The following is a 27,050-nucleotide window of genomic DNA, read 5'->3' on the forward strand; positions in this document are numbered from 1 at the left end:
TATGGTTCAACAGTGCATACATGGGCAGAGATTGGTATGAACACTCTATTTTGGTGCATCACCTCTTTATATTAGATTAGGTAGATTTTCTTTCGTGCTCTCCTTCTCCCTTTTCCTCTCCAGGAGTAGTTAGGTGCATCCTGATATTAAGAGGAAGCTGGCCTTCTCTGGAGACTCAAACTCACAGTTCAAGTCCCAAAGCTTGGAGGTTGTTTCCATGTTTCCTAGGTTGTCCTCATGGATAGGCTCTGTACAAGGGTGCAAACCTAAGTGACAATAGGTACCTTCTTAGTAGTAGCTAAGAAAACTAAGAAAATGTCTTATCATGACTTTTCTAGGATCCATGTTAAAGTGATGATAAAAAAAATCATCCTTTCTTTCATCACCATGAATGATGTAACCAGTGTCATGATGGACCTTCGGGAAATTAGTCCTAATCTTGTACCAAGAGTTACATAATGTAGGAAAGCAAGAGTAGAGAAGAACAATTGAGAGACAAGCTTGGGAAACCTTTCAATTATTAGTTCAACATAAGTATACTGAAACTTTAATATAAGTATCAATAATAGATATTATAATTAATTAATAAGAAATTAACAGAACCAAAAAATATGGTTATCATTTTTTTTTCTTTTTTTGCATTTTTAAAATAATAATTTGATATTTGTATAAACATATACTAATTATATATTTTTAGTTTTGCAACAAAAAATTGAGATTCGCATACACTCCACCAACAAGGTCTTTTTACTATTAAATCTCTAAGTCATTCATTATGGATTTTACACATTTTGTTTTATTATCTTCTAAATACATTTTTTTCCATTTTTGCAAATATAAGTTTGTATTGAAAAGTAGTAGGGATTAGAAAGAGTCCAGGAATTCAATATCTTTTTAAGAAGTGGATGACATGCATTTTTTATCGAACCATAAACAGAAATAAGGATTCAACTAGCTTTGCTCTATGTGCAATATGCAAAGTTTAAGGATGAAATTTACCCCTTGCATGTGAGGATGAACTAAAAGGATCTCATGATATAATGTAAGAAAACAAGAGTAGAGAAGAACAATTGAGAGACAAGATTGGTCAACCTTTTAATTATTAATAACTTAAGTATAATGGATCTACAATATAATTATTGATAATAGATATTAGAATTAATCTATAACAAATGAACAAAAAATAAATATGGTTATCACATTTTTTTCATTTTTTTTCATTTTTAGATTTGATATTTGTATAAACATACACTAATTGTATTTTTTTTTTAGAGAAACAAATTGAGATTCACATACACTCCAACAACAAGGTCTTTTTAGTTTTCAATCTTTAGACCATCGATTATGCATTTTACGCGTTTTATTTTACTATTTTCTAAACACAATTTTTTCCATTTTACAAATACAAGTTTGTAATAAAAAGGAGCAGGAATTAAAAAAATAGTCCAAGAATTCAATATCTTTTTTAGAAGTTGGGACATACATTTGTTATCAAACCATAAATTTAAAAATAAGAATTCAACTAGCTTTGCTCTATGTGCAATATGCAAACTTTGAGGGCTAAAATTAACCCTAGCATGTGAGGATGAACTAAAAGGATCTGATGATCTTATACCTATACACTCTCAATTTATAAATCATGTTCACAACTTAATTATGTGCCTCCTCTTTATTCTTCAAGCTTTTATATAATGCATTTGATTGGATGTTTTTAATTCGATGTTTTGTAATTCCTTTCTAATAACTTTTAAGTTATCTACCACTAAATCATTGTATTCCATAAAGTAATATTAAATTATATCATGCTATTTGTACACCCCTGTTTGATGTTTGCACATTTTACATACATTCCTATTAAAAAAAAATTTAATTGATGTGATATCTACAATCCATTAAAACCATAGATACAATATCTACAACCCACAAAACCATCACTATCTTGACAAATGTTTATATTGCAAATCTTACTAGTGCAAGTCTCTCACATTCAATTTGATGTTATTCCATTAATTATATTTGGTGCATGACCTCTTATTATTTTTATGAAATGATGATTACTTGTAAAATTTATTAGAAATATTTAATAAAAAATTACTTTATTAATAGTTTCATTATTACAGAAAATTAATACTTTTATATAAAATTTGAACTTTTTATTTTCTACAAATGAATCAAAATAAAATGCATTTTAATTCTATATTTAATTTCCTATTAACTTATCCCTTGAATCTAATAAAGCACAAGTACTAGTAACTAATTTATTGATAAGGTCTACCAATTTCCACAATCCATATGTATAGTCTAAATATTTCTAGATCTAATTGTTTGTGTGTGTTTTATCAACATTTTGGATCACACTCAAAGATCCATCATCGATACAAGAGAAATAAGGGAGAAAAATTAATGGATCACAAAGTGTGATGATGAAAAACTTGAACACAATAAGATTTAGAAGCATCTAGAGTAAACTAATTTATCATTAATGAAACCATACATTCCAAACATCTAAAACACATACCTTTTCTTTGAGATAATAGTGGTCTATTTTTATATCTACAAATAGTTATGATAATGTTAAATGTTAAACACTATATGCTTTTAATGTACCAAAAGTCAAACATTTCATGGATTTTTTCTCAATTTTGTTGTTATTTTTTATTACAAAATATGCAGATCATGAAGAACAAATCTTGAAATTTCAGGAAAATCCACTATGTTATAATAATGTAAAATGTTAAACACTATATGTTTTTAATGTACCAAAAGTCAAGCATTTTAGGGATTTTTTCTCAATTTTGTTGTTTTCGATTACAAAATATAGAGATCATGAAGAACAAATGTTGAAATTTCAGTAAAACCACTATATTATAACAAGAGCTCTGATAGAACTTTAGTCCTTGCCTTTTATAAAAAATAGAAGGCCAAGAAGATAATTGACTTGAACATGAAAAATGAACAATGATGCAATACAAAAGAATGAATCCCAACGAAAATAAAATGAACCTAAATTACCTAAAATGCAAAGAACTTAACCAATTGCTTTCAACAAAACTTCATCTAAGGGAAAAATAATGACTTGGGACACATGTGCACACTACTAATTATAAACATTAGGGAGGAATTGACCGAGAATAGAAAATGTGTATACCCTAATCATAGAGAGTAGGATCAATGACAGAAGGAGAATGATGTGGGATAGGTTTGAGCTAGACCACCATAAAAGGAGTTCTCATTTATCGAGCACTTATTTTAATTTAGCACTAGTAATAAACATTTAATTTATTTAAAGAAATCTTCTAGGTTTCCTCTCTATTTTACGTAAAAGTTGAACAAAAAATTTCTTAAAGATTTGTAAATATAATTTTTTAAATAATTTATTTATTTTTAATAGAGGGTTCAGATCAACCAACAAAGATCAACCAACTATTTTAATTCCATGTGTTGTAAAAAACTAATCCTCTACCGTTTATCCTCTATAATGGTATTTTTTAAATATTTCTATTAATAGCGATACATGTTGAAATACATTTGGCTTTTGGTCTAATTTTGAGATCGAACGCTTTAATTTTGCTTATGATCGACATTGAAATAAAATTCTTGTGGAAATTGTTGGCTGGACAATATGTTCATTGGTAAGTAGTAGTGGTAGTATAAATTATTACTTGCAAAAATTAGAGGCTGAATAGGGTAAAGATTGAAAACAAAAAGACGAAAGAAGAGAAGTTGTTCTCCTAAATTTAGTTAGGGCTTTCTTCGCTATGAGTGCACCATTCTTGTTCGTTAATTGTTAGTGAATATTGTATAAAAATAATTGAGAGTAATCTAGGTAAGTTTTCAGGTAGCAAAACTAATAATCTTTTGACAGCACTTGAATGTACCATAATTTGAATTAGAAATGGACTCATAATTCAAATTCAAAATTGTAGAGGTGAAATTGATGGAAGCATAGAGTAATATGATTTTGATTAATGTCGTCTGTTGTTTGATCCGAAGAAAACTAACATTCGGTATCAATCCAATGGAGGGTAGCCTAAGAATTCTAGGGTTTTCATTAAGTTCTTGTTCTTGGAACAAGAGACATTCTATTATTTTAATGTGTACATATTGCATAGTGATAGGCATACATATTAAAGTTTTTCTTGCTTTGGATCCCATGTTCAGCAGGTGAGAAATCTGATAGCTTTTCATTTTGTACTCAAAGATTTGGCAACATTTCATTTTCTAGTGAGAAATCTGATTATTTTTCATTTTCTGTTCAAATTATTAATTGAATAAGATAGAAACAATACTCTTACCATTTTTTTAGTTGGAACAATTGGAACTCTCCTTCACCAGTACAAAAGACAGTTCCTGGATGTACTATATGTCACCAAGCACGTGCAATAGAAATAAAAAATGCATAAGGTTGTAAGTGTAATACATATCATACTTTCTAATACAAAATAAAAGTTTCTAAAAATCTATTGAAAGAATGAGCAGAATTGACAACAATAATTCTCTTTCAGTTGTCTATCAAAAATTCAAAATCAAATTTCTTTCCAGTGAAGATATTGTTGATCTTTAATATTTCAAAGTTGCATTGAAAAGAAACTAAAAAACCAACAAACCTGTAAATTGGAAGCTTTCACACATCAAGCAAAAAGAAAAACAACAAGTTTCTTTAAAGAAATGTACATAACCACCTCTAAAATACAACTATATATCAAGTCCATAGTAGAGGAGGTAGTTTTTTGAAGCTTCTAAATAAAAATAAAATAGGGTGAGGTAGTTGCTACATTTTGGAGATCGTGCAACAGAGCAAGACACATTTGTATGGCTCAACATTGATGTCCAGTTATTATGGTTTCAAATATTTGTATATTTTCTTATTAAACTCGATTAAAACCACTAGGAAAAAAATAAAGAGCCAATCAAAACTAGTATTCAATAATAGAAAATTCAATTTATTAATGAATTTTAGTTCTTACTATAGTCAAAGCTATAAATTCACAATTTTGCAAAGCAAAATAATAGACATAAATGACGTGGAAACATAAGTCACCTGCCTATAAGGCAGGGACTAATAATGTAAAATGTTAAACACTATATGTTTTTAATGTATCAAAAGTCTAACATTTTGGGGATTTTTTCTCAATTTTGTTGTTGTTTTGGATTACAAAATATACAGATCATAAAGAACAAATGTTGAAATTTCAGGACAATCCACTATGCTTTTGATTTTATTTTTATAGAAGGTTAAGACTTGTGAGGCAACCGAACAAAGGCACAAGGCTTGCAAGCTACCAATCAGCAAGACTTGATTCCTTGTGGGCTCTTTATGAACCATTATACTTCACCAATAGACAAAGGGTCCATTGACTATTTTTGATTTTTTGAATTTTTATCAAATATACATTTTGTGTGAAGGATAGCCACATCCCACTAACTACATTAGAAAAGACTCACATATAGTCAAACTAACTACATTAGAAAAGACTCACATATAGTCAAACAATCACATATAGTCTAAGATGTACAATACAAACAAGTAGAAGGGCTGCCTAATCGTGGCCCGTGGCAGAAATCCAAGTAGGATTGATTGACGGGGGAAAACTGGACCATTCTTTTGCATATTAATCTGCAAAGTAAACCGCTTTGTCGTCGCTGTCGCAGTCGGCAATCCAATTAACACTCTCCACGTGGTGAAATGTTGATTTAGCCTCAACCAAAAGCTCAACGACTCTTCTCATGCAAGGCCGTCGGTTGGGCACCCTATCAGTGCACATCAAACCCACGCGTAAGACGCTCATCATCTGTTCTACGCAATTAGCGCCCGCTATGCGCTCATCCACTACTCCCATCTCTTCCACTTCCATCAAAATTCTGCTCCGTATCCATTCCACTATGGTCACCCCCTCTCCATACTCCGCCTCTCCCGCTCACCGGCTCTAACATCACCACTCCGAAGCTGTATACATCACTCTTCTCGCTCACCTTTAACCCTTCCGCGTATTCTACACGCCACAGTTTCACCCAAAAAAGTTGTATAAATAGATTTAGATCAGAGAATCAGATATTCTATCAAGGATAACTAAATTATTAAGTAAATTTCAGTGAGACAAAGCGTTCATAGCTGGAGCTATATATCCATGCGACCCTACATAATCAGAAACAACACGCTCATCGCCCAACCCATCGAGCGCTATGGGTTCTCCAAAATCCGCAATTTTGGGAAGAAAGTTCACGTCCAGCAAGATGTTACTAGATTTCACGTCCCTGTGCATCAATGGAGGACAGAAATCGTGGTACATATAACAAAGCCCTCGAACTGCGCCAAAAGCGATCTGATAACGTATATTCCATTGCAGCACCATTTCTTGCATATTTCCCGGGCCACCATGTAGACAGTCGAACAAGCTTCCTTTGGGCATGAATTCGTATACCAACAGCTTCAAATTGGACTGCTGACTTGATATGAGACGGAGCAGATTTAGGATGTTGGTGTGGCAGATCAATCCCAATGTATCCACCTCCACTTCCAAAAATTCATTCTCCCCCTTTTCAATTCTTCTCTTATGATCTCCTTTTGATCTGCTGCTTTTCCTCATCTTCTTTACGGCTACCGCCTGCCCGTTCTGCATAGTGACATTGTAAACCTTTCCAGAACTCCCGGATCCAATCACGTTTCTTTCCTTCAAATTCTGGAGGATGTATGAATCATTCACTTGTGCGGAATTTAACGGAGTCATTTTCCACGATCCAGGCGCATCACTTGGTTTCCTGAGACACCAAAAGCACAGACAATTACAGCACAAGGTTATGGTAATTACTGTCAATAGAGTCGGCAACAGAATGGTTGCCAATCTCTGAAGTGGAGAGGAACACGAAGGTAGCATCAAATTCCGACCTCCGCATAGTCTCGGATTGCCCAGAAAGCTTTCCTTGTAAGCCGAATTGTCCAGACCCTCAGGACCGCGTCCAGACAACTGATTGTTTGATAAATTGAAAGCGATGGGCTTCAATTGTCCTAATTCGGCAAGCACTCCTCCAGACAGTAAATTGTTCGACAAGTCGAGACTGTCAATGTGTTAATTATTGTTAGTTGGACAGCTATTATTTCTAACCTAGAAATAGCAGCACTATTTATGAGTAGCTTGGACAGCTATTCGTCCTTATCTATGAATAGCGGTTGTATTTATGGGTGGTTTGGACAGTTATTTGTCCACTTGCCAAAAATTAGTAAATGGTTATTATTTACTAATTTTAGAGATTCCCTTTTGGACACCTTGCAACCAATTCTATTATTGGCTGTTGAGTTGTCTTAATCTCAGCCGTTGGTTTGATTTAATCTCGGTCGTCGGTTTACCAACGAGAGTAGTATAAAAAGGGGTCTAGGGGGCATTTGGAGAGTAAGGCGGTGATGCTTTGGTGAAGCTGTTTGCAGTGTTAGCAAACAGTCTTGTAGTGTTAGCAAGGGCACAGGAAGAAGCGTTTTGGAGAAGGAGTTTGCAGTGTTAGCAAACAGTCTTGCAGTGTTAGCAAGGGCGCAGTGTTAGCGCAGGGATAGCAGTGAGAAATATCAGCGGGAGAAATTAGGAGGTTGTCGGAGTTCTGCCAGTGTGAGGCAAGGAATTTTGTATCTCTTGATTTGCTAAAGTTTAATATAATTTCTCATTTGTAGAACTGGTTTTCCCTTAGGGGTTTTTCCAGGGACAATTTGTCCGAAAATATTGTGTTGATTCTGTTGCACATTTCTTTCCGTATTTTAAGTGAAGTTGCAGTTGTGTTATTTTTCGATATTAGCTGGGAATTTATTTTCAGCAGTTTAATAATCATTTGTGATAGGAGATTAATAATCAGTGACTGCAATAGTTTGATTTTTCACATGGTATCAGAGCATTGTTAAGGGTAGAAGAGTTTTGCCCTAGGAAAGAAATTTTGATCTCTTTAGATTTATTATTGCTTTAAACCCTTGAGATGGCTTCAGCTGGTTTGAGAGATCAGGATAGATTGGATGGTGCCTCAAATTTTGGTGTCTGGAAGGCCAGAATTTCTTTATTGTTGGAAGAGAATGGTATCAAGGATTATGCTAGTAGTGGTGTACCTATACCAACAGATGCAACACAGCTTGCAGCATATAGGAAGGACGATGCCAAAGCGAGGAGGATTATCCTTGATGGTGTCAAGGATCGTATTGTTCCACATATCTTGGAGCTAGATACAGCAAAGAAGATTTGGGACGCCATTCTAAATCTGTACCAAAATGCTACCACTAACAGGAAGTTGATTCTCAGAGAGAAGCTAAAGAATACCCGGATGAATCAGGGAGAAGACATCACAAGTTACCTCACCAGGCTCAGACTTGTCAAGGATGAGTTAGCAGCTGTTGGAGATAGCCCTAGTGATGATGAGCTAGTGAGAATAGCCCTAAATGGGTTTACTAAACAATGGAGTGTCTTTGTTCAAGTTGTTAGTGGACGAGATACTTTACCGAGTTGGGATCGACTATGGACTGATTTCACTCAGGAGGAGTTTAGACTAAGTCTTGTCAATGGGGCCAACAAGAGTTAGGTGGAACAAGAGAACATTGCCCTAGCGGGTAAAGGGAAAGCAAAGAAGGGATCTAGCAAAGGATCAAATTCACAAAGTGAAAAGAAGAAGAAGGACCTTTCTAAGGTTAAGTGCTTTGGATGTCACGAGTTTGGCCACAATGTCAGTGATTACCCAGAGAGGAAAAAGGGTAAGAAGCAGGTGGCAGCTTCAGCAAGTGCAGAAGAACTCTCCAGCAGAATGGAAGATGAGTTTGCACTCATAGCTTGTATGGTTAGCTCAACCTCACAGTGTGTTTGGTATATAGATAGTGGGGCGTCATTTCATATGACAGGAGTTAGAGAGTACTTCTCCAGTTACAAGGAGGAGGACACCAACATCCAGATTTCTATGGGAAACTTGTCCAAACTCAACCCTGTTGGGAAAGGGACTGTTCAGTTTCAGAGGGAGAATGGAAAGATAATTCCTCTTCATGATGTGTTATATGTGCCGGGCTTAGGTATGAATTTGATTTCTGTATCTGTTCTTCAGGATAGGGGGTATAATGTACTCTTTAGAGGGACACATGTGTTGATTAAGCACAAGGATTGGAAATCACCCATAACTATTGGAGTTAGGAGTGGTCGCCTTTATAGATTGCAGTTTGATACTCCTAAGGCACTTATGAGCAACAATAATCCTAGAGATCTTGGAGAGCTATGGCATAGGAGGATGGGCCATATTCATCATGGAGCACTTAGATTGCTTCGTGAGACCGTGACAGGTGTTCTGGAGGTGAGCACAGAGCATGACGATACATCTAAGGAGAAAGATGTAGATCCCACTTTATATAGATAGTTGATTGGTACGCTTATGTATTTGGTCAACATTAGACCAGATATAGCATTTGCAGTAAACTCTCTTAGTCAGTTCATGGTTGAACCAAAGAGAATGCATTGGATAGCGGCTAAGCATGTGCTACGTTACTTGTGTGGTACAGTCGAGTATGGGATCATATATGTTCGAGGTGAAGGTATCAGGTTGATAGGCTATACTGACGCAGATTGGGCAGGAAGTACAACAGACAAAAGGAGCACTTCAGGGTGTTGTTTCAGCTTGGGATCAGGAGTTGTATCTTGGTTCAGCAGGAAGCAGAAGTCTGTGGCTCTAAGTTCAGCAGAAGCAGAATACATAGCAGCTAGCATGGCGACATGTGAAGCTATATGGCTTCAAAAGTTGTTAGTGGCCTTGTTTGGTCAGAAGGTTGAGACTACTACGATACATTGTGACAATCAGAGTTGCATCAAGTTGTCTGAAAATCCAGTGTTTCATGATAGGTCTAAACATATAGATATCAGATATCACTTCATCAGAGATTGTGTACAAAGGGGAGTTGTTCGACTACAATACATACCTATAGATGAGCAGGTAGCAGACATTCTGACGAAGGCTTTGGGAAAGGCCAAATTTATCTTCTTCAGAGATAAGATGGGTGTCATGCAGAACAGCTTCCTCGCTAAGAGGGAGTGTTAATTATTGTTAGTTGGACAGCTGTTATTTCTGACCCGGAAATAGCAGCACTATTTATGGGTAGCTTGGACAGCTGTTCGTCCTTATCTATGAATAGCAGTTGTATTTATGGGTGGTTTGCACAACTGTTTGTCCACTTGCCAAAAATTAGTAAATGGTTATTATTTACTAATTTTAGAGATTCCCTTTTGGACACCTTGCAACCAATTCTATTATTGGCTGTTGAGTTGTCTTAATCTCAGCCGTTGGTTTGATTTAATCTCGGTTGTTGGTTTACCAACGAGAGTAGTATAAAAAGGGGTCTAGGGGGCATTTGGAGAGTAAGGCGGTGATGCTTTGGTGAAGCTGTTTGCAGTGTTAGCAAACAATCTTGCAGTGTTAGCAAGGGCACAGGAAGAAGCGTTTTGGAGAAGGAGTTTGCAGTGTTAGCAAACAGTCTTGCAGTGTTAGCAAGGGCGCAGTGTTAGCGCAGGGATAGCAGTGAGAAATATCAGCGGGAGAAATTAGGAGGTTGTCGGAGTTCTGCCAGTGTGAGGCAAGGAATTTTGTATCTCTTGATTTGCTGAAGTTTAATATAATTTCTCATCTGTAGAACTGGTTTTCCCTTAGGGATTTTTCCAGGGACAATTTGTCCGAAAATATTGTGTTGATTCTGTTGCGCATTTCTTTCCGTATTTTAAGTGAAGTTGCAGTTGTGTTATTTTTCGATATTAGCTGAGAATTTATTTTCAGCAGTTTAATAATCATTTGTGATAGGAGATTAATAATCAGTGACTGCAATAGTTTGATTTTTCACACAATGTTGCTCCGAAATGCTGGGATCTCCCCTGTGAGTCGATTGTAACTCAAATTGAGCTCATATAACTCCTTCTGGAGCAATATTTCCCCGGGGATTTCTCCTGACAGAAAATTGTTGTCCAACTGGAGAATATTAACAAAACTCAAGCTTATGAGCTCGCGGGGAATTGAACCCGACAATCTGTTGTTGCTCACTTTGAACTCCGTGAGATTTCTCAGCTCTCCAACTTGGGAAGGGATTATTCCTTCCAACTGGTTGCTACTTGCTTCAAACACAAGGAGATTTATCAGCTGCCCAACTTGAGCAGGGATTGTTCCCTCGAACTGGTTGTTGCCTATCCACAATCGAGTCAGATTCTTCGCTTCGCCAATTGCAGGTGGAATCTTTCCTTCAAACTTGTTGTCGTGAGGACGCAGCTCCTTGATATTGAATGCACTCCACACGTCACGATGTATCTCACCACTCAGCTGGTTGTCGTCGAGGTAGAGATACTGTAGAGATTGGCAGTCTCCAAATGAGGAAGGCAGGGAGCCATTGAAATTGTTTGAAGAGGCAGTCAAAGAATAGAGGGCCCCTCCCATGCACAGATTCTTTGGCAGAGGGCCTTCCAATTTGTTCTTGGTCACGTCGACTTGAAAAAAACCAGAGTACGTGCCAAAACTCTGGGGCCACAATCCCTCGAGTTTGTTGTCGTGCAGCATCAAGACGGTCAGGTAGCGGAGCCTAGCGAGCCGAGCAGGTAGCTGTCCCGTAATCTGATTCTCACTCAACTGAAGCTCATCAAGATATGTAAGATTGGTAATACTGACGGGAATTGTGCCGTGAAGCTGGTTGTTGCAGAGATCCAGATACGTCAATCTTCTCAGTTGGCCAATGTTCGCCGGAATTCGTCCAGACAAGTGGTTCTCATACAAGACCAGTTCTCTCAGATTTTAGAGCCCCATTAAACCTGCCGGCATCACGCCCCAGAGATTGTTGTGCCGCATATCCAACAACTCCAGCTGCGTTAAATTGCCCAAGAATGCTGGGATTCGACCTTCGAGACTACAGTTATAAAGCCATAACTGCTGCAGCTGCTTCAAATTCTTGAGCTCTGTTGGTACAACACTGGGACGCAGGGGATTGCTGCCAATGGTGAAATTCCTCAGAGACGTCAAATTCCCAACAAAATTAGGGAACGCCCCACTCAAACGATTGTCGTGGAAGAAGAGAGCTTCCAATTTTGGCAGCACTCCAAAGGCTGGAGGAACAGAGCCACTGAAAGTGTTGTCTGCCAAGTTCAATTCTCTCAACTTGCTCAATTCGGAGATACCAGCAGGCAGCATTCCAGTGAAGTGGTTACTGGACAAATCGAGCTTCCGCAAACGGTTGCAATGTAAAAGGCCGGCTGGGAAAGGACCGCTAAAAAGATTGGCTTGGAGGATGACAGCGGTGAGATTAGAAAGAGCGCATATAGCTGCAGTCAGGTTGCCACAAATCAAGGCACCCGTGAGATTAACTGTGGTCACGCTATTTAATGCATCACAGGTAATTCCTTTCCAAGCGCATGGATTTCTGTGAGACTCGTTCCAGTCACTCAGAGCACCAAACGAGTCCACCCATTCTCCCTTTTTCACTTTAGAGAGTACTACTCCGTCTTCCGAGAGAGAAGTGCAGTACTGGGGAAGCAAAAGCAAAACTGTGAGAAGGCATAGAGAGAAAGCGAAATCAAGGCGGAGCATGATTGCCGGATGGAGTTCGAACAAGAAAATAGCTTTCGCAGAAATGAACAGAGCCTCTTTTCAGGTTTAATGCAGGCGAACATGGTAATTTAATAGAAATCCACAGTATTTGAGTGGTTTGTGTAGCTCAATTTCAATAGTTTTTCTAGGAAGACTTGAACTTTGAATCGTCAGACTTCCGTGGAGACACGAGAATCTTTTTCTGATGTTGCTTGGTCATCGAGGACGATTAAAGATGCAGGCAGCCGTAAGTAATCATATGCATTCACTTAATCAAGTCCAGTCTTGAGTGTGGGCTCAATGAATATCCGTACTCTCTAAGCCCCTAGAAATTTCGTTTCGATGTTGCGTACACAAGAAATTCTACTGAACTGGTCAGACACGTTGAGCATTGAGTGAGATTATTTTTAGCCTTCCCTTTGGAGTATCAAAATTAGTGGGCTCTCATTAGGGATAGAACTACTGTTTGGTTGGTGGAATTGTACAAATTTTGATTTAGTCAAATCAAGATTTCGCAAATTTTCATTCTTATTTTTAAGATTTTACTTGATTCTTTTGATCCACTTAAAGATGAGTAAGAAGACACATTTATGCATAAACTTAGAGTTGCAGATAGACATCAAAGAGTAGTCCAATCTATTATTTTTACACTTCTCAAAAAGGATAACTAGGTTTTGATTTTCAATTCCTAGTTGCTAGTGGGAAATCTGATAACCTAGTTTTGAGACAAAATTAGACGTCTAGTGTATTTTGATTATATTTTTCCAAATTTGAAACAAACTAAAAAAATTTCATATCCAAAGTATGGAAAAGTCAATTCCGATCATCTTCCATGAACCAAACAGACCCGTTTAATTATTTGGGAAATACAAAGAAAAATCAATATCAAATCACATTCCATATTGAAAAGAGACTCCAAAGTATAGGTTAAAGTTGTTTTTATAGGTTTTTTTAATATGACAATAGTTTATTCTAGCTACAATTTGAAAAGCACTTGTTTTTATACTTAAATGTATGTGGAGGCTCCTTTTTTATTGAGAGATGAATAATGCATTTGATATTATTGTTTTTTTTAATTTATTAATTTATTTCAAAAGTCATCAAACTATTATGTGACTTTTAAATTACTCAATAAATTTGGAAAGTAGTCACATTAGATGCATTTATTCGACTATATAGCTATTTCTTTTATACCCAGCTAAATTTTGGCCAACATGCATATCCTTCCAAATTAGATTATTTTTAATAATTTCAAATTGTAATGTTTAATAATTATATCATTGACCAAATCTATTTAGGATATAGTTTAATATATTTGTCCAACTGCAACTCGAGAGGAAGTGTAATCCCCACATAGTGGTTATCTCCCTTAGGATCCTTTCTAATAGAAAGAATGCCTCAACCCTACCTGAGAAGCCTAGCAACCTAAAATGATAAGATCAAATAGATAGAAGCGGAGCATGATTGCCAGATAGAGTTTGAATACTAAAATTGCTTTTGTGGAAATGAAAAGAATGTCTTTCAGATTTAATGGTGAACATGGTAATTTAAATATAGAAATCTATAGTATTGGAGTGGTGTATATAGCTCAATTTCCATTATTTTTCAATGAATGGTTGAAATTAGAATCGCAGGTCAATGAATATCCATTTTCTGCAAGCCCATGGAAATTTCCTTACTATGTAGAATACAACAAGAAAAAATTCTACTTGACTTCAAAGACCCATTACATTGACTGAGATTAGTCCTACAATTCCCTTTCCAAAATGAAGATTAGTGTATGCTCATTACAAAAGGAAAGATCACAGAAGTAGTTGTTGTTTGGCAGATATAAAGAAAAATCAAGTTCAAAACATATTACATCGTGAAAAAGACTCGAAAGCATGGGTTAAAGTATACGACGGGGGCTAATGTTTACTGGGTTCTGTTTTGCATTTGTTCAGCCTTGATCTCTATGCAAACAATAAACAAGTTGTGCTATACTACAGTCTAACAATTACTTTCTATTAAACTCAAATTTCTAGTGTGAGTTTCAATTTTTTGATGGTCTTTTAAATTTCTTAGACATTAAATTCATGGCAAGTGAGGGGAATGGTGGCATGTCGTGGAGAGAGGTGGGGAGATCTGTGCAAAGTAGTGTATGGGGCGTTTGTAGTCTATGACATTGTCTTTTATTAGCTTATCACCAAGGGTGCCCTTTTAGATGACTGTTCACAGATTTAGCATTCGAGTCACATTGCATTGCATATCTTGCAAATCATTTTGGCTATTAGACCCACCAAGTAAAGTTGAAATTTTTATTTCTTATGCCCAATAAATGAATCTATTTTGTTCCACTCTTAGAGCTTCATACCAGGTTAATTAGTGTAATTCATTCTAAAGTACTATTTCAATTTCTTAAGGGAAAGGAACTAATTGTACCACCTTTGTGACATATGGTTGCTTCCACTTTTGAATTGATTTTAAGAAATAATAATTAGGCTTTCAAAGAAATGAAAATAAAATTATGAAACTTTTAATGAAGATAGATTGAGCATTTTAGAAATTGCTCAAACTTGTTTTTTCTGTTACAAGTTCTTTTTCGTAATCATAGTCATCATGCTCTATGTGCAACACTTAAATTAGCTACTCGACTTCTGTTATCAATAACATTTAACGAATTTGTAAATTCTAAACTATTATTTCCTTGACATTATCTTTGGAGCTTTTCTTATTGTTCACACCTGGCAACTCTAGAAGAAGACTCATTTCTCTTTTCCTAAATAATCTAGCAAATAATTGTGCTTTACCAATCAGAGTTTTATTTTTTTTAAATTGCTCCCACATATTTTTCAGATGTAGCTTCATTATAAATTTAGGCATAATATGTTAAGATGACTCAATTTCTGTAAAAAGAGATTCTTCATCCATCTTGAGAAAATTTTCCAACCCTAAAGCATATTTTCCAAATGTCATCCTACTTTCTGGAACTTCAACATGATCTTCTTCAACTTCAATCAATGGATCTTCAATTGGTGGCTCTATATTACATTTTGTCCATATTTTCTTCTGGTCATCTCATACTCGATCATATCATTTTTCTCTTTTCACTTTATTCCCCATTGCACAAAACCCTGAATAGAGTGCTTCAATTCTCATGCATACAAAATATTTCCAAATTCAATTACATAAATAATAGTAGATCATAGACAATTTAGAAAAAATCTTTCAAGTTTAGAAGCTTATTATATAGTTGGCTTTCTATAAGACTAGATAATCTTAAGACAACTAGTTGGATTAAAGAATTGCTAAATTTAGATTAAACGAAATTATTAAATATATTAAAAAATTTAACTATTTAATAATTTTAATAGTTTTCATAATTCTTAAAAAAAATTAAATGAATCCTAATAATTGATTTAAATCAAATCAAATAATAAATTTAAAATGAACAATAAATTTAATTAATCAATATAAATACACAAATAATTTTTTCAAACAACCAATTTCCAAATATGTCTACAATAAAATTCATTTAATTTAATAAAATGTTAAAAAAAACTTAATTTTTTAATAGTACAAATGCAAATATGAATAAAATATACAAATTTTAAAAATTAAACTTTACTTTTAAAATAAAATACTTATTTTATTATTTCAACAAAGAAAATCTTAAGGTTGGAACATGTGACCTTGTGGATGGGATTTTGCATTAGGTCGGTTCGGTTGAGTTTGATCTGGCCAAATAGGATTCAAGTAGATTGAATCTAGCCAAAACTACCTATGTGGTAGTTTCTGTCATGTTTTTTTTTAATTTTGAAAAACTTTACACTTCAGAAGCCAATTTCAACATTAAAATTAGGGTTTCAAAAAAAACATAAATTAGCACTAGATAGAGCTTGTAGTCAGAATTATGCACATATAATTTTTTTTATAGGCGACTCAATATCATTTACAATAATTTCAAAATAATGAAAGCAAATATTTCAACATTGAAGATGATGCACATTCAAAAAATATATAAAAATTAGTAGATGGTATTGAAAAAATTTTAAAATGATGAATTATTCTAGAGGAGAGAGTCATCTTCAATAATATATAACATTTTTAATGGTTAACATAGATTTACTAGGGAAAAGATGGTGGGAAAGAAAAGTTGTTAAATTATGAAAAGTTCAAATTAAGATTTGTTTCATCTTATAAAAATAAGGTCATTAATACCTTTGAAAATGAAAATGTTATTTTTAATAACCTACATTTCATATGCATATATTAATTATGAGTATATTTATCTTGAGCATATGACTTTAATTTATGCATTTATATGGTTATTATATCTTTTTGATAATATGTTGTATTTGAGGTATAAATGATCTATTAGGTTTGAGCTTAATGTAACTCACAACTTTCTTAATATTTTATTGAGGGCTTCTAGAACACCCTTTGATCTTTTACAAACCATGTCATCTTTTACAAATTAGCTAAAGATAGTGATATTTTGAAAGAAAACATCTCTACTATTGTTAACATCTCTAGTATATCATTGTTGAAATTATATTTTTAGGATGATGGAAGCTATGATTTAAGACTTAATAGAAGGTCTTTCAAACAACTTCAAAATTTTAGGATGAGTAGTTGATGAGATACATGCATTAGAATTACTAAAATCCTATTATTATTATTATTATTATTATTATTATTGATTATTGAATGGTTCATGGATTTTCTTGTTAATGATAATGAATGTTATAAATATCTTTTGAACATAGAAATGTCACTATGTTGAATGAATACATGCAATTTTGTATTAAATCAATTGTATGGCAGATGGAGGTGGATAAATATTTAAATCTTATTTTTATGACAAAAATAAAAAACAAGCTTATTAGACAGGACAAATAATTTGTGTATGACACTAACTTAGGGCCCATTTGGTTGCTAGCATAGGAATTGAAAATTACAATAGAAAAATGGAATAAGAATGGAAATGGGGAATGGGAATAGAAAAGGGCAATTCCAATCCTGTTTAGTTCATTTGGAATTCAATTGGGAATATGTTAATCCATTGTTTGGTTGTACACAAATGAAATAGGAATAAGGTCAAGTTTTGTATTTTTTAAAATATTTTCCTTATTTTTTTATATTTTAATTTATTGTTTTTTGGTTAATTATTTCAATAATGGTAAAAAGGTTAATTTATTTTTATTTTTTATTTTTTTAATCGAATTTAATGAGAAATATAATTTATTTCATTTTTTTAAACAAATAGATATAATAATAAAATGTTTTAAAAATTAAAAAATTAAAAAGTTTTAAAAAGAAATTTTTTATAAAAAAAAAAGAAAAAAAAACAAATTGGGAATAGGAATGGCCTATTCCAATAACTAATTTTTTTTGGAATGGACATATGTTCATTTTAGAAGAAAAATTGGAATATGTATGCCTATTCTCTATTCTGATTTGGGGTACCAAACAAAGAATAGTTTCCTATTCCCATTCCAATAATCAAACGAGCCCTAAAGGATTATGATAAGATAGGCATGTCAAAAGAACTAAGATCTATCGACCTAAATGCATTATGAAAGTAAGAGTCTAACCATATAAAAACTTAACATAAGTGTAGCATGAGATTAAATATAAAAACATGAACACAAAATCAAATGGAACAAAAAAAAATATCAAAATATTCAAAATGATTTAAAATTGTTTAGCTCCATCAAAACCCATTTGGTCAAGACGTGTATTAGAAATTTATTTTTGACTTTAACTTCGAAACAACTTTTAAATTTGAACATATATAAGCAGATCGTGAATCATTTCATCTCCACTATGACCTATGACATTGAATGCCTCATTCAACAGAAGTTTTCTTTGTAGTATTTGTCAGAGTTATGGGTCATTCTATATAAGCCTCACATATTATATTTGATTTCATATCAAACCTCACCAACGAACTTGTTATTCAATCAAAAAGAAAAAATCACTCTGGCCCATTGTCATTAAAGATATGGAGAATTTGATGCATATAAAATTGAGAACACTACTTCTTATGTTGTTGACTACGTTTATGGTCTATGCCTTGGCCGAGTGCCACAACTATAATGCTCCATGTCCATCTGAAACCACTAAATTCAGTGACTTATCCTATGATAACAAGGCATAGGCATATTTACCCCAATACACATATTACATATCCCCATTAGCGTCTAAGAATGCTAGTTTGATAGAGGAGAACAATGATTATTGCCACAACTCCAATTCCCCATGTCCACCAAAGACCTCTAAATTGGGTGAATTGTCATACAAGGTGTACAAACATTTGCAAAAGTACTCACATTCCATGTCCCCATCAGTCTCCAAGGAAGCTGTTTTACTAGATGAGATCAAGGCACATTGTCACAACTCTAATGCTCCATGTCCATCAGAGATCACAAAATTGGGTGAAGCATCATACAAGGTGCACAAACATTTGCAAAAGTACTCACATTTCGTGTCCCCATCAATCTCCAAGGAAGATATTTTACCAGAGAAGAAGAACGAACATTGTCACAACTCCAAAGCTCCATGTTCATTAGAGACCACTAAATTGGATGAATTATCATACAAGGTACACAAACATTTGCAAAAGTAATCATATTCCATGTCTCCATTGGTCTCTAAGGAAGCTATTTTATCAAATGAGATCAATGCACATTGTCACAACTCCAATTCTCCATGTCCACCAAAGGCCGCTAAATTGGGTGAATTAGTATACAAGGCACAAAAAAATTTGCAAAAGTACTCACATTCCATGTCCCCATCAGTCTCCAAGGAAGCTATTTTACCATATAAGATCAAGGCACATTTTCACAAACCCAATGCTCAATGTCCACCAAAGACCACTACATTGGGCGAATTATTATACATAGGCCACAAATATTTGCAAAAATACTCACATTCCATATCCCCTTTGGTTTCTAAGGAAACTATTTTATCAGATTAGATCAAGAAACATTGTCACAACTCTAATGCTCTATGTCCACCAAAGACCTCTAAATTAGGTGAATTATCATACAAGGTGTACAAACACTTGCAAAAGTACTCACATTCCATGTCCCCATCAATCTTCAAGGAAACAAGTTTACTAGATGAGCTCAAGGCATATTGTCACAACTCCAATGCTCCATGTCCAATAGAAACTACTAAATTGGGTGAGTTATTATATAAGGGCAACAAACATTTGCAAAAGTACTCACATTCCATGTCCTTGTCAGTCTCCAAGGAAGATATCTTACCATATAAGATCAAGGCACATTGTCACAACTCTAATGCTCCATGTCCACCAAAGGCCATTAAATTGTGTGAATTATCATACAAGGTACACAAACATTTGCAAAAGTACTGACATTCCATGTCCTCATTAGTCTCCAAGGAAGATATTTTACTAGATGAGATCAAGGCACATTGACATAGCTCCAATGCTCCATGTCCACTGAAGACAACTAAATTTGGTGAATTATAAAAGAAGGTGTACAAACATTTGCAAAAGTCCTCATATTCCATGTCCCCATTAATCTCTAGGAAAAAATTATCCTCATTATATGAGAACAAGGTGCATGTGCACCTATCTTGTAGTATTGAAGGTGCTACTTTAGAGTCAGCATAGAGACAAACATTGAAATTTGTGTCCATTCCTAATCTATTTTAATTCATAGTCAAACTAAGAAAATAAGACATGATCTTTTATGTTGTTCACTCCTTTTAGTGTCTCTTTTTATTCACTTCCTCCATATAATTGATGTAAGAATTTGATTCCAATTGTATGCACCTTCTATCATAAATGTATCCTTAAAGTTATTATATTTTTTAATTTTTAGTTCAAATAAAAACCTATTGATCATTATGAGAATAGGTCTATGGTAAAGACACTCAAGGAGATAAAATACGTTTAAATAATTTTGATATGATTAATAATACAAAAAGCTAAATAAGTAGCACTATAGGAATTAAAATTTCTAAATTTTTTAATAGAAATGTCAATGAAAATTTATATTTATGTATAGTTTATCTTCTTGTTCTTTTTCATATCTTTCTATAAAAGGTACGATATGAATATCAATAAAATAAGATAGTTCTACTTCTTCTATCCTTTATCGTTACTACACTCTACTAATGTTTTTTTGGCATCTTGTTTATTTATAATGATATATCAAAACATTGATGGTATAAGTGGGTGGGATACTAAGAGGGTTTATTCACCCTCCCCCCCCACCCTTCTTCCTATACAGTAGATCTCACTAAAATTCTTAGTTAAGGGGGCCAAGATGTGGATTTTTCATTGTTTTGGGTGAGGAAGGTCATCATCATCTTCTTGGTTGTGCTTCAATTCCCTTAGACTCATTTTTTAGAATAACCACCAACCATTTGTTAAAATGGTAGTTTCATTCATATTGAAATCATCAGATTTAATATGACTATATATGCAATTGAGAAATAATAATACATACACACACAAATTTATTTATATGAATTGTATTAGTTTGAATGTTATTCTTCTAATGAAATTGCATGTCTTTCATAATGATCAGTATACATCTAAAACAATGATTATGGTTATTAGTAAAGTCACAGAGGGTCATACATCTCCGTGGTTTATGTGGATGGGGGAGTCACATCCCTTCATGGACTTTGACCTTTTAATATGTATTTAGATCCCTTTGTCACCGATGACTGAAGATAACAAAATCAATAACAAGGCATTATCGGTTACTCTAGTCACTACCTTCTCCATCAACGTACAATCTCATCTAAACATGGACCAAGTTTGTAGTAAAACAAAATACTGTATACTTCTCTATAACGATCGATTTCCTTATGTCCATTTATATGCACAAGGTATTGGGTGTCAACCAATACAAAATTGGAAAAATAACCTCCACTACCTCTTATGATACTTTGTAGAAGGTTTATGGCACTATAACTTATGCTCATTGTGTCTTTTATTGATAAGTTAATGAAATGGTTTTCTTCACAATGTAATTTGAAATACCATTAACATGTCTTAGAGCACTTTTTATAACTAAATAAAAAGATGTACCTTATGTTTGTATGGTATCTCCTTGGCCCTATGGTAGTAACTCTCAAAATATCATTTCTCTTTACCAATGGAAACCCAATTTTTATGCTCAAAAAGGTATGGAGGAAGTTGCCCAGACTAGGATTTTCATTCCATGTCTCCCCTTGGAGTTCTTACATTTTGTGGATTTTTCTTCAAGCTATTCTAGATTTCTTTGGTATTTTCTTGGTTGTAGATTGTATAGCTCAGAAAAGGTAACAAATTCACAAAGTTTATAGGATCTTTGTTAAAGTGATGGTCAACATAATCCTCTCATCTTTTTGTCATACTTCAAGCCAACTTTGTTGCATCCAAGGGAATAGAAGGATAGCTAGGAAGATGATCTTACAATTGTGAAAGATAATGGTAACTTCATGAAGTAACATTAGTTTATGTATGTGGGCAAGTCATTGGGTGTTCGTTGATATTGAACATGCAACTCAACCTATATTTTCCCATACAAAACTTCCTACAAGGTTAACGGAACTAATGTTCAGGTTCTTGATAAGATCTTGAAAGAGGCAATAGAAGAGCTAGATTTATATCTAGTGGATGAGTTCATGTCCTTCTACATTTTATTGACTAGTTAATGATATAGGTTTCTTCTCAATGGAATATCATGCATAGTGTGATGATCAATTGCATGTCCAATAGCTTTTTTCTTTTTCTTTTTATTAATAAGAAAAAAATTATTTGCGTTCATATAGGAGGTTGTACCCATTGGAGTAATTGAACTACGATATCATTTCTCTTTGCACATGGAGACCCAATTTTAATTCTCAAAAGGATATATGGGTAGTTCGTCCTGCTTGGATATGCCTTCTAATTCTTCCCTTGGAATTCTAAAACTTTAAGGATTTTTGAGCTATCGTGGATTCCTTTCATACCTTTGTAGTAGTAGATAAGATAATTAATTAAAGGTCTTATCTTGACTTCGCTAGGAACCATGTAAAAGTGATGATCAAGAAAATCATCTCTTCTTTTGTCACCATGAATCATGCAACCAAGGTCAAGAGTGACCTTGGGGAAATTAGTCCTCACCTTGTAGTAAGAGTTAGATAATGTAAGAAAACAAGAGTAGAGAAAAATAATTAAGAGACAAGCTCAATCAACCTTTTGATCATCAATAACATAAGTTTACTGGATCTACAATATAAGTACTAATAATAGATATTTGAATTAATGAACAAGAAATAAACAAAACAAAACAAAAGTACTTTTCATCTCTCTCTCTCTCTCTCTCTCTCTCTCTCTCTCTCTCTCTCTCTCGGCATTTTTGAAATAATAATTTGACATTTACATAAACATACACTAATTGTATTTTTTTTTTCTTTTGGAACAACAAACTTAGATTCACATACACCACTAACAAGGTCTTTGTACTTTTATATCTCTAAACCATCAGTTATGTAGTTTACACATTTTGTTTTATTGCTTTCTAAACACACTTTTTCTATTTTTGAAAATACAACTTTCTATAAAAGGAAAAACATTATGGATTAGAAAATCCCATAGAATTCAATATCTTTTATAGAAGTGGACAACATGCATTTTTATCGAACAGAAAATAAAAATAAGAATTCAACTTTCTTTACTCTTTATGCAATATACAAACTTAGAAGATAAAAATTAATCGTTGTGTGTGAGGATGGACTAAAAGGAGGTCACGATCTTATAACTATATATGCTCAATTTACAAATAATTTTTGCAACTTAATTGCATGCCTCCTCTTTATTTTTCAAGATTTTATATGATGTTTTGATTGAATGTTTCTTATTTGATGTTTTGTAATTCCTTTCTAATAAATTTTGAATGTTCTACCACTAAATCATTATATTCCATAAAATAACTTTAAATTATATCATGTTATTTGCACACACTATTTGATGCTGCACATTTTACATGCATCTGTATAAAAAAAATATAGACATGATGTCTACAGTCTATTAAAACCTTAGTTGAAATATCTTCAACCCATGCGACTACACTATCTTAACAAATGCTTATATTGCAATTCTTACTATGCAAGTCTCTCACAATGATTGAGGACATTTAATTTGATTTTATTTCAATAAATATATTTTGTTCATGGACTCTAATTTTTTTTGGTAAATGATAATTACTAGTCAAATTTATTAGAAATATTTAATTAAAAGTTATTTTATTAATAGTTTAATTATTCTAGAAAATTATTACTTTATATTTTCTACAAATAGACAAAAATAAAATACATTGAAATTGTTTGTTTAATTTCTTATTTAGTTATCCCTTGAAGCTAATTAAGTACAAGTGCTAGTTACTAATTTATCAATAAGATCTATCAATTTTCACAATCCATACGTATAGTCTAAATGTTTCAAGATCTGATTGTTTGTGTGTTTTATATGAACATCTTGGATCGCACTCTATGATCCATCATCGATGTAAGAGAAATAAGGGAGAAAAAATAATGGATCACAAAGTGTGATGATGAAAAACTTGCACCCAATCAAATTTAGAAACATTTAGAACAAATTAATTTATTATTTTTGAAACCATACATTCCAAATATATAAAACACATACTTTTTATTTCAAACACAAAATCTTAGATCTTTGACAATAGTGGTCTATTTTAATATATAAAAATAGTTTATAATAACGTAAAATGTGAAACACTATATGATTTTAATGTATCAAAAGTCAAAGATTTCTTTTTTCCAAATCTCTAAAAATAGAGTCATTTTTTCTTTTTTTTGTTGTTTACAATTAGGTAGAACAAATGCTGAAAATTTCAGAAAAATCTAGTATATTTTCAATTTTTTGAATTTTAGAGAAAAGTCCATTTTCTATAGAAGATAGCCCCGTCCCACTAACAAGAACGCACATAAATACTAAGATATATACGATACACAGTAGAAAGAGAAAGATGTACGATATACAGCCGCCGAATTGTAGAAAAGATGCACATAGAGACTATAAAGACTAAGATGTACAGTACACACAAGTAGAAGGACTGCCTCATCGTGGCCCGTGGCAGAAATCCAAATAGGATTGAATCGAAGGGAAAAATCGAACATACTTTTGTATATCAATCGGGAAAGTAAATCGCTTCGTTGTCGCTGTCGCAGTCGGCAATGCAATTAACACTCTCCACGCGGTGAAATGTTGATTTAGCCTCTCTGCAGGCAACCAAAAGCTCAACGACTCTTCTCATGCAAGGCCGTCGGTTGGGCACCCTATCAGTGCACATCAAACCCACGCCTAAGACGCGCATCATCTGTTGTTTGAATCATTCACTTGTGTGGAATGAAACAAAGTCCTTTTCCACGATCCAGGCGCATCACTATGTTTCCTGAGACACCAAAAGCACAGACAACTGGAGCACAAGGTTAGGGTAATTATTGTCAGTAAAGTCGGCAACAGAATGGTTGCCAATCTCTGAGGTGGAGAGGAACACGAAGGCAGCATCAAATTCTGACCCCCGCATAATCTCGGATTGCCCAGAAAGCTTTCCTTGTAAGCCGAATTGTCCAGACCCTCAGGAACGCGCCCAGACAACTGATTGTTCGATAAATTGAAAGCGATGGGCTTCAATTGTCCTAATTCGGCAGGCACTCCTCCAGACAGCAAATTGTTCGACAAGTCGAGACTGTCAATGTTGCTCCGAAATGCTGGGATCTCCCCTGTGAGTCGATTGTAACTCAAATTGAGCTCATATAGCTTCTTCTGCAGCAATATTTCCCCAGGGATTTCTCCTGACAGAAAATTGTTGTCCAACTTGAAGATTGATGCTGAGATCTTCACTTCAAACTCCAACTCCATTGCTCCATTTCCACCGTTCTATAAATAATTTTTAGAGTACTTCAGTTTAGGAGTAGTTTAAACAAGAAGCATGCTGTACATATGACATGAATTAGATGATATTTTTGGATGCATTTTAGTTTAGTCTTAGTTACTTCTTCTCCTATCCTTAATCATAGGCATGGAATAATGCTAAAACTACTGTCAGAACTCCTGATCTATATTTTGATCTATGTGTTAGGGATTAGTTTTAACAATTTTTATTTGAATAAATGTATTGGCTGAACAGCAATTTGTGTGTAGAATAATATATCAGTTTTTTTTCTCTGCAGTAAAACAGAGCCTCCCCTATTTTGAATATTATCATTTTTTTTTTTGTGTTGCTGCTGTTGTTTGAATCCTACATTTGGTATCAGAGCTGAAGGTGTTTGGAAGACAGCAGCATGGCAAACAATTTGCAAATCCCAGAGTTTGATAGAGTTGATTACCAATATTGGTCAATCAAGATGAAGACTTTTTTTATTGGGAAAGATTTTTGAGAGATCGTTGAATCCGGATATGAAGAGCCTGCAGATTGGAATACTCTCCAACCTAATGATAGGAGATTGAAGAAAGAAGCTGAGAAGAAGAATGCAATGGCATTGTTTCACATTCAGATGGCTCTTGATAAGAGCTTGTTTCCTCAAATTGTTGATGCACAGACAGCAAAAGAGGCCTGGGAGACTCTAAAAGATGCTTACCATGGCAATGATTAGATCAAGGTTGTGAAGCTACAAACTTTGAAAAGAGAATATGAGAACTTGAAGATGAAGGAGACAGAGAGTGTGAGAGATTTCTGTATGAGAGTGAAAGATGTGACTCATAAAATGGTCACTTTGGGTGAATCTATTGCTCAAGAGCAAATAATACAAAAGGTATTGAGATCTCTAACCCCAAGATGGAATATTGTAGTAATTGCCATAGAAGAAAGCAAAAATTTGGCTACCATGGAGTATGATGAATTGGTTGGATCTCTTATATCACATGAGGATAGAATAAGGGACACATCTATCAGTGTTAATGAGAAGGCTTTTGTTTCCCAATTGCAAATTTCAAAGAACGATGGTGCTAGCAGCAGTAGGAACAACAACAAAGGCTTGGGAAGGGGCCAAAATCAGAATTTTTCAAGAGGATCTAGAGGAAGAGGAGGTGCTCAAGGAGGCAGAGGTAGAGGCAGATTTGATAAAAGGAACATCCAATGCTATCATTGCAATAAGTATGAACATTTTGAGAGAGAGTGTAGACTGAAATCAGGTAACAATAGTGCAAATTATGCCCAACAAGATGAGGATCCTTCCTCGGGTAATTTATTTTTGTGTTATGGGAAAGGTGAAAGTAATGTGAATGATGTTTGGTATTTGGATTCTGGATGCTCTAACCATATGTCTGGTAAAAGAGAAATATTTTCAAAGCTTGATGATAGTTACAGATCCAATATTACCCTTGGTAATAACAATACTATGGATGTTGCGGCCAAAGGAGCCATGGATGTTCAGACAAAGGAAGGTATGAAAAGTGTTCAAGATATTTATTATACTCCCAAGTTAAAGCATAATTTATTGAGTTTTGGGCAGCTATGTGAGAAGAATTATAGAGT

General features: G+C 34.1%; 1 pseudogene; it reads right to left on the reverse strand.

The window, feature by feature from the left end:
• Positions 1 to 5,612: 5,612 nt before the first annotated feature.
• LOC149538380 (uncharacterized) lies at positions 5,613 to 12,558 on the reverse strand (annotated as a pseudogene).
• Positions 12,559 to 27,050: the final 14,492 nt, after the last annotated feature.

The sequence above is a fragment of the Cupressus sempervirens genome, chromosome 9 (assembly GCF_028749045.1).
Source record: "Cupressus sempervirens isolate cs-2001-9-10 chromosome 9, ASM2874904v1, whole genome shotgun sequence".
Lineage (NCBI taxonomy): Eukaryota > Viridiplantae > Streptophyta > Pinopsida > Cupressales > Cupressaceae > Cupressus > Cupressus sempervirens.